Below are 9,427 nucleotides of genomic sequence, written 5' to 3'. Positions count from 1 at the left end.
TTGAGAGAGTAAATCCTGCTAATAATATTATATGACATGAAACTGTTATAGTTTATCCGTAAAATTAAAAAAATACAAATAAAAAAAAATTAAATCTATTATTGTAGACGCAAACCAATAAATTATCGACTTTTTTAAAATCATTACTTACACTTCTAATCTACATGTCTGAGAATGGATATCAAAATAAAAAGTACGTATAACTTATCTCGGATGTACTCGCACACACACACTTTAGTTGTGTGTTTATACTAATAAGACAAGTCATGTAGCAAAAATTAAATAACGTCACCCCATTTCTGTCTTACTATAAGGGAATAATGACTTTGTTAAATTGACATACTTATTATTAAGTTATATGTGTAGTTTAGAATATATTCAGTATCTATTTATGGATTGTATTGTTACTGTCAAACAAGAACTTCTTGTCTATGTGTTAAAACTGTAAATCATCCCCTCCAGTGGAGCGATATGAGACTTTTTTTAAATGAGAAACGCCCCCAAATTTCTCGGGTCTGGAACGATTTGGCACCGGACAACTGGACGCCACGGAATTCGAAACTAAATAGACGTTAGGTACTTATAGTTACTTTAAAAAAAATATCCAATATTATTATTTATACTTCAATGATTATATTATTATGATTTAATAGTTAGTAAGAATGTAAATATGCAGACGTAAACAATGATTTAATCGTGCACATGTTTAAGTTCCATCGAAAAAAGAGTTTTTTATTTTATAAAAAGCCTTAGGGATGATAATTCTCAATCCGCGATAAAGAATACATTATGTTAATAGTAAAATGAATGCAAACTACCAAGCAGTAGATAGAAACTGATTAAAATACCTCGTCTACACGTGTCTACGACAGTGCGGCGTCCAACTGTCCGGAGGCCAGTCGTCCCATTCCCAATTTCTCATATCATTGCACGCTCCCATGGTGTACGGATCTATTAGTTTGCATATTTTGAATCTGTATATAACAAAAATATGTCTAAAACTATCAGGAGTGATGTTACGATTAATATTAGTAAACTTTTGATTTATTCCAAAGGAGAAAATAAGTCGCGTCTAATAAGAAAGTCTAGCACGCGTTACCGCCGTGAGGGGTACGTCAAAATGCAGTGGTCCAATACTAGACATCTTTCCCCAAATACTGTGAATAATATTTTTGAAGTTATACTTCTTTTGGCGCGTTTGGGAAATCAAATTATCTTATTTAGGTATGGTCCCAATATTTAAGGATAAAAAAGATTTCAAGCTATACTCATTTATATTATTATTATTAAAATAGATATAAAAAATATTAAAACTATGAATTAGTCAAAAATCTAAACGGTGAAATTTAAAAACTTAATAAACCATTTTTTTATAATAAATATAACCATAAAAATAATGTAATAATAACGAAAGCTATGTACCAAATATGTGACATATCCACATTTTTTTACAATTGTCAGTTTATCTTTGACTTACAAAAAAAAATCTTTTTAAAGTTTTCAGATACATATTTATTATACAGTTGAAATTGTAAATTATCAAAAAAAAATTTCAAATTGCAAGCTTCACATTTTTCCACTAGGTTCTCTGTTGGCATATATGATCCCCCTTAAGTTAGATCTGTGATAAAGTCATAAAGAGTGTTCACTTACTCAACTGTTGATTCATGAGCGTCTTATTGATGGTGACAAAGGCCCTTTTGGTTTCGTAAAGCAAAGCTTCGGATATGACCACACACGCCATTAACATTAGCATACTATTTATGCACCAAAAAGTCAATGATACATATGCCAAATATTTCTGCAATCAAATTATTGGTACTCGTAACATGTGAATCATAAAAATAATTACAAGATAAAAAGAACTTTTTATATACCACGTTTTTAAATTTTCTGTTGAATCATATAAACTTGACAATTATATGTATTAATAAAAACTTTTTATTGTACTTGATAGAAATACTGAATAAATGTTATAGAATACAGAAATGTCATTTTAATATTTTATATTGATTTCCATAGTAACGCATGTATATATTAATAATTTAGTCACTAGGACCCACTTAGCTAACCAATAATAGTGAGTAGTAAATATTACTTTTAACGGTTTTTTTTTCCGAAACATACAAAACAGAATTAACTGAAAATGAATTCAATTCTGCTTAAAAATGCCTAAAAGTATTAAAAAATGCATTGTTGTCGTGTTCTGATATATTCTAAAAGTTTCAAATGTCTAGCTAGTCGGGAAGTTAGTTAAAAATCTTGGACAATCAAGAAAAAGTTTGTACTGCACAAGAAAAAATCTGTACCGGACAAACAAGAATAAGAGCTAATAACAACGTGGTAATAAGATGCATCGAAATATTTATTTTAGTAAGGCAGCTTCTCGTCGAGATTTGACTACAACTACAGTAGTTCACATTCATAAGTGATTATCGAATGCGCATGGCTTAAATGTCATAATTATTAAGATTGTTAGTGTCCGTTTGTGTCTTCCGCACTGTCTTGTCTTTAAGACATACGCATCAGAGTATTAAAGCAAACATTGAATACCCCAGATTGTTACATCAATTTAGGAATTGCCCATGCCTTCAAGTGTCCACAATGTCAACCTTTTTCTGTGCTTCACGATATTACTATGGCAGTATCTGACAGGCAGCAGATTTTTAACAGCACACGTTGAATGTAGAGCGAAGATTTTTTTACTAAAATCATTGTAATCGTTGGCGGCTCTCGTGGTACAGTGCATAAGGCGCTGGCCTTCCATCCCGGAGTTCTGGGTTCGATTCCCGGTAAGGTCAAAATATATTCACATAATCTAATATGTAAATTCCTCAAGCTTTGAAGTTTTACCACTATCATTGGGCATCACGGCCTGTCGTGGTGTTTAATAAAGAAACAAATTTTAAAAAATACATTATATATAGTATATATTAATAATTTAGTTGCTAGGATCCTAGACCCCTAGCAACCAATAATGGTGTCGAAATAACTTTTCATACAAAACAGAGTTAACTGAAAATTAATTCAATTCTACTTACAGATGGCTAAAAGTATTTAAAAAAATGCATTGGCATCGTGTTCTGATATATTCTAAAAACTAGTCGGGAAGTTAGTTAAAAATCGATTGCAAGATTTGTACCGGACAAATAAGAATACGAACTAAGAAAAACGTTGTAAAATGAATAATAATTCAAACTGTCACTGTGCTTAATTTTTTAGATTATGCAAATCAATCGACAGTGGCTTGTAATTTGAGTTTAAAGTCAAACGAGATAACTCGCAAAATTTGTATGTGCGGCCTGTCGATCACGGCCTCATAGAGGGAGAAAACTCGATGAAGACATAAAACCGGTTTTAAGAAAACTATTCGACAGACAAATCATCCGGGTCACAATCTTCGGTTTTGAGGTCCTGACGATGAATAAGAATAATTCATATTTCATTAACCTACGATTTGTACTATTTCCGTTTCTGGGGTGATCCAGACCCGAACCTTCCTGAGTGAGCGTCTGTCGATAATCAATGATAAGCTAAGTAATTTCTAATTTTATTATCAGAATACAGTGTTAAATTCTAATGGATTTAAGCTTTGTACTATTATATTTAAGTAGTTTTTTGCGACCCGGGTTTCGCCTCTCGGCATCTTCAGGTGCTGTGTACACTCACCAAAGGTAAACACACATTGACAACGAACACTCTTAACTCTAGCTTATATAATAAATCAATACAATAAAGTAGGTAAAAACTCCATTACCTACCTATCAATTCAAACGTCATAAAAAATACAATAAAAAAATTATGAATAGTTGAAGCGTCAGTAAAAAACCTAATTAGTAAAACCCTTATCTTATTAATAACAATACACTTGAGAGAATATTATAATAAATCGTCAAAACCTAATAATAGATCATTATTCTTTATAAACAATACAAATACTACTCTCAAGAGGTGTAAATCGTCAAATCTAAGAAAAATGGTCATATTATTGGAAAATAATTAATGGAGTTAACTAATGAGATTATTAGTCTTTAATAATACTCTTACATGGTATCTACTTTTTTATAAGATTATTTAAAAAAAAGTATTCATATAAACTCACCTAATAATATAATATATATGTATATACACTAGAGGTGGGAACACTGGTCGATTCTGAAGACTAAGTACACTTACTACCAGTATAAAAAAATACTTAATATCAAAACTTGTTCCTAAATACTTACTAGTATTTGAAATACTATATAGAGCGGTTGGCGTGCGTATGCGACGTAAGTCTCATACTTAACTGGAACTAAAACTTAACTCCATATTAGTATTTGAAATATCGGCTTCAATAGAATCGCTAAAAATACACTGAGCTGGGGTTTTCGAAATGTCCCATTTATTAAAAAGTTTTAAACACATTTTAAATTTATGAGTTGTTTTTATGCAATGTTATAATATTCTTGTTAACATTAAATGAATAATAATGATTTTTTTATTGTAAACTGCGTCACCTCAGTCACCTCACCACATTTCCGAGGGAATAATATGCTGCTACAGAAAATTTATGACCTATTTGTTCATATATAAGATGATGTCATTCGCATGCACAGACCAATAAATTAAAATATAATTGTATTCAAGTGCTACCTCGCTCGCGCGCATTCAATGTCAATAGTATTGAAAGTCTACCAACTAGCCAGCGACTCGCGATGATATCTTCACAAGTTTTTTGGAACAAGTTTATTGGGCTACACCAATGACGTATTAAATGGACAACTCACTTCATACCCGGCGCGCACGAGAAATTGTGCATGAAAGTCATTCACAGATGTATAGGTAGATGTCACGTGACCATATGACGTATCCGTTTCCATTATGCGATACAAGCTTCGAGAATTTATAGTAATATAACCTTTATTGTAATAGCGTATTAGTGTCATGACTCATTGCGTTAGAAACAGATTCTCGGTTACTTACGACTTCTCGGAGATTAGACGCAAGTGAGCTCAGCGAATCACAGGCGACTTACTGTCCAATGGTTCCTGTCATTCAATTGCATTGAATAAACATTCATCGATATCTTAAAATGGCATTTTATAAATAATAAATAATACTAACACATGAAAAGTGATATCCCATCTTTCTTGGAGTGTTTAGTAGATTTTTTTTACAATTTTTAACTAGGCACATTGGCATTTTGTAACACAATAATAACGGTGAAGTCGAAACCTGACAGTCAGAAATTTTGTATGGGCAGACCCAGTGGTGTCGCCAGACCGCGTGCAAGCAGAATGTTCATTTGAGCGTAGGATACCGATATTAAAATATGAATTTCGCCATCCGGCAGACCCGACACAAAGTGAGTGTCATTTTATTTTCTAGATGCTTCGTCCATATTAATGTCATTGGGCTACACGTACTGAGTATGGGTAGTTTCATCCGATACTTGAGTACACAAACTGGTAACAGTATTTCCAACTCACCTCTAATATACACACCTATACATACCTAAATCCTCATCAATACATTCTCATGCATACACATATAAATTTTGTATCAATAACATTGTCCATATAGTTTCATATTATGTAAAACATCATATATGATATAACAAAGGGCTAGTAGGAAAGCTAAGTTGATCATTCAAGATAGGTATTCAGTCGATAATAATAATATTACAGTGTTAAAGTTATTAAAGTGATATTTGTATCGACCTTATAAAAACTTGTAGTTTTATTTTACTTACGTCAGTTTTTTTTTTTTTAGCATTATTAATAACCATTTCCTTGCTTTTTCGTACAAGGTGGTTGTTAGTAATTTTGAACAATCACAAACACCCAGGCTTTGAGAAAAACACATAAATATTGTGTGTCCTGACCGGGAATCGAACCCAGGAACTCCCGGGTGGAAGGCAAGCGCCTTACGCACTGCACCACGAGAGCCGCCTACTTACGTCAGTTGAATGCACGTTTTGAAGTTGAATTATATTATTTATTCCAGAAAGAATTGAGACGAAACAACACAGCACAGCGAGAAGAATCTGGAAAATAAAAACAAAATATTTGTGAAAATTGAGTAAGTATAATTATTATGTTTATTATATGATTCGCAATTTAAAGATGTAAAATATAATTTAACTGCTATTAAATTTGCGTAATGTAAATAGTTTTTGCTACACATTTTTTAAATGGTATTTTTCTTTCCTGAATAGTACACATTGTACTTAGTTATTCAATAAATTTTAAGAATAGCTTTAATATTTAAATATTCGTGTTCTTAAATTTAATATACCAGACGATAATATCCCTTTGATATTGATTATTATTAAACCAAACGGAAAATACATATTTTGCTTTATTTTTATTACTTCAGCTGAGGCACGGTCTAAAAAGATCGTGACTAAGCGACGCTCAGATTGTCCGAACGAGGCGTGACGAACAAAACATAATTTGTCATAAAAATTCAACATGCGTTCATTTAATGGTATGTTTATTGTTATATTAGTAATACTAATAATATATTCATTGACATGTTTTCTTTTTTGAGTAAATGCGTTACGTTTTTTAGTCACCTTTACACGATTTAAGAATATATTCCTCCGACGCCATCACAAAACAAATTGACGTGCTCACAGCTCAACTATCGCTCTCCGATTGGCAACGAGTGCGAAATTACGTCCGACCTATTGTAGAAAATTATTTGCCGTTTCATTGAAGTATGCTTTTAACTCAATATTTTCCCACAAAGAATTGACAGTTAACAGTTTAATACGCTTAAAAAGTAAACAAAACAAATTTAAATAGCTTTGAACTTAATGTGAAGCTTTCTTATTCCGAACTCATTATTACATATAAGTACCAAGTTCCAAAAGCTCGGAGCTTTGTCGTAGCACTGGCATAGCACTGGCGTAGGAGTTCACATTGTGGCGCCTGCTAGAACCATCTGCCGTATGCGACTAACACCTCGCTTGCTGTCTGACAATAATATGCGACACCTTTGCAGGATTCTCTCACTCTTGCAATTTCTTCTATTTCACTATGTGGATTTATACAGATAGGTATTTGGGCTCTAAGCAAAGACTTGGACTCAAGAAGAAGATCAGATTTCTTTGAATGGGAAAACATTAACAATATTTATGTTTGAAAATAAACCTGCCTGTCTTTGACCACTATCAAAAATTAGTCACACATTTAATAGGGGTTTTAAATGATTTGATGTTGAGTTTGGCGAGTTCTGATAGTCACATAATGTCAATCATTCTTAAAAAAGTGCCAATTAAAACATTTTTTATATATTGGAGTTGATCACTTTTGAAAATAACCACCATATATGTCCTACATCTTGTTTGAAAAGTAAAATATACCTAATGGTTGTGCCAATTATGGTCACTTTCATTCTTATATTTCTTTCCTAGCTCAAATCCTCGTTATTGTCGCAAGTCCAGGTGAAATTCAGCTACGGGTCATCAGTCGACAGTGATAGAAAGACATTTAGTTACCCCGAGACAAATGAGCGCGTCTAGGCTATTACGAGTAATTCAAAGCGCATATAGACTGATTCAAAAAGTTAAATGTAGACCACGAGCATTTATAGTGTAACTGTAATAGAAGCCATAATTATTCTATTCGAGTCTCCGTACAAACTCCGTTAATCAAATCACCTGTGTCCGTTTTATTGTCACGAAGTGTCTCCTCACTTACCATATAAACCCAAGTGTACCGCGTGAGTGCCTACTAGGACGTGAGGGCATGCACCAGGGAGGAGCTTCAGCTAGACAACTGAACATTAATAAGGTTAGTGCCTGGACTAACTCCCGTGTAACCGTCCCCCTTGCAGCACTCACATCCACCATCACAATCATTCCACCAAATTTACAGTCCACTATGAAAAACGTAGCCACCTAATATTCAATTGCCCCGAATCCGTGGTTTTAATTAACGTCAAAACAAACTCTCCGAAATAAGCCTTTTAAATACTTATAATTAATATATTTATATTATAATTAATAAATATTAATAAATTTGCCTACCTGTAAAGCATACGTGGAATTTATCAAATCCACATTATCGGCGAGTTTATCATAAATTCCCATCAGTTGAAATATGCCACCGTCCGACTTATCCAAATTGTGCGCACGAAACGTTATATTCTTTATCTGGTCCGCCATGTTGAATTTCTTCATCAATATACTGTTGGAAGAATAATCGATGCAAGTTTTTCCGTACAATGACGCATCTTTATGGACCATCCTGACCAAATGAGTGACCAAAATCTGCATTCTCAACACTACCACACCGACATCGATAACGTATTGGACCACTGTGACATTTTCGTTTACCAGTAGAGGATACAGGGTATAAAACAGATAATTTCCATCACCTAACCACGTGAAAAAATCCAAAGATATCAATGCGAATACAAAAATAAACCAACATACTAAAATTCGTATAATAATCTTTCGCATGTGCACGAAATACTCCGAAGGGATATTGAATTTCTCATCGACGTACTTTGTATTCAAAAGAAGTTTTATATTTAGTTTTGAATTGACAAATACATTTAATAAAATCGATAAAAACGTCATTAAAAATAACGAATTGTTTAAAAGCTGTTCTGTTATATTTATAGTCGAGTTTAATTCTGCGTAAAATGTATCCATATTTTTAATCGTGCCGTATACAAAAGCTATTGTTAAAACAATCAAATAAACAGACGAATATATTCTGTTGGCGATGCTCGCTTGTATTGGAATATCTTCATTGTATGATACTTTTTGTAATCCGCAAATTTGCGAGACCCTATGTATCGGTCGTAATGCATAATACACATTTAATTTATTTTGTTTTTCTGTAAATGCATAATCCATTTTGTTTGATTGATGTAATGGAGTAATTTTATTGTTCAGTTTTGCACTGTTGTGAGAAATAACCGATACGTTTATCCCCATGTTGGTAGACATACTTAAAACACAGTATTACAAAGTAATACTTCGTCGTGTTGTGAGCGATGTAATCACTGAAATACCCCACTGTCGGTTATATTTTATTCATCGAACAATTACACTAAGTGTGTCATTATCGGTGTATAATTTTAATAGCGAATATTATATAGGTAATATATCATATCTGCATAAAAAATACACTATTTATAGTCTGATATCGCTGGCAATATTAAAATAAAACGTATGTCACTTTGGAAGAAGTCTCGGAAAATACGTCAGCTAAATGCAAACCTATTCTAACTCACATTAAAAAAAATTTTGAAGGGAGTTCTTTGAAACAACCTACTTTAATTATTTATTATCTATATGGATAAATGTATACTTAACGTGACCATACGTCCCGTTTTTAGGTAGCCTATCCCGTTGTCCCCAAGCACAGTTTCGGGACGCCAAAATGTCCCGTTTTCATAAAGAGAGTAACCCAATGCCATGGTAACA

The sequence above is a fragment of the Rhyacophila brunnea genome, unplaced genomic scaffold (genome assembly GCF_057557595.1).
Source record: "Rhyacophila brunnea isolate RB1 unplaced genomic scaffold, BYU_Rbru_1.0 scaffold_18, whole genome shotgun sequence".
Taxonomy (NCBI): Eukaryota; Metazoa; Arthropoda; class Insecta; order Trichoptera; family Rhyacophilidae; genus Rhyacophila; species Rhyacophila brunnea.
This window is presented reverse-complemented; position numbering follows the sequence as displayed.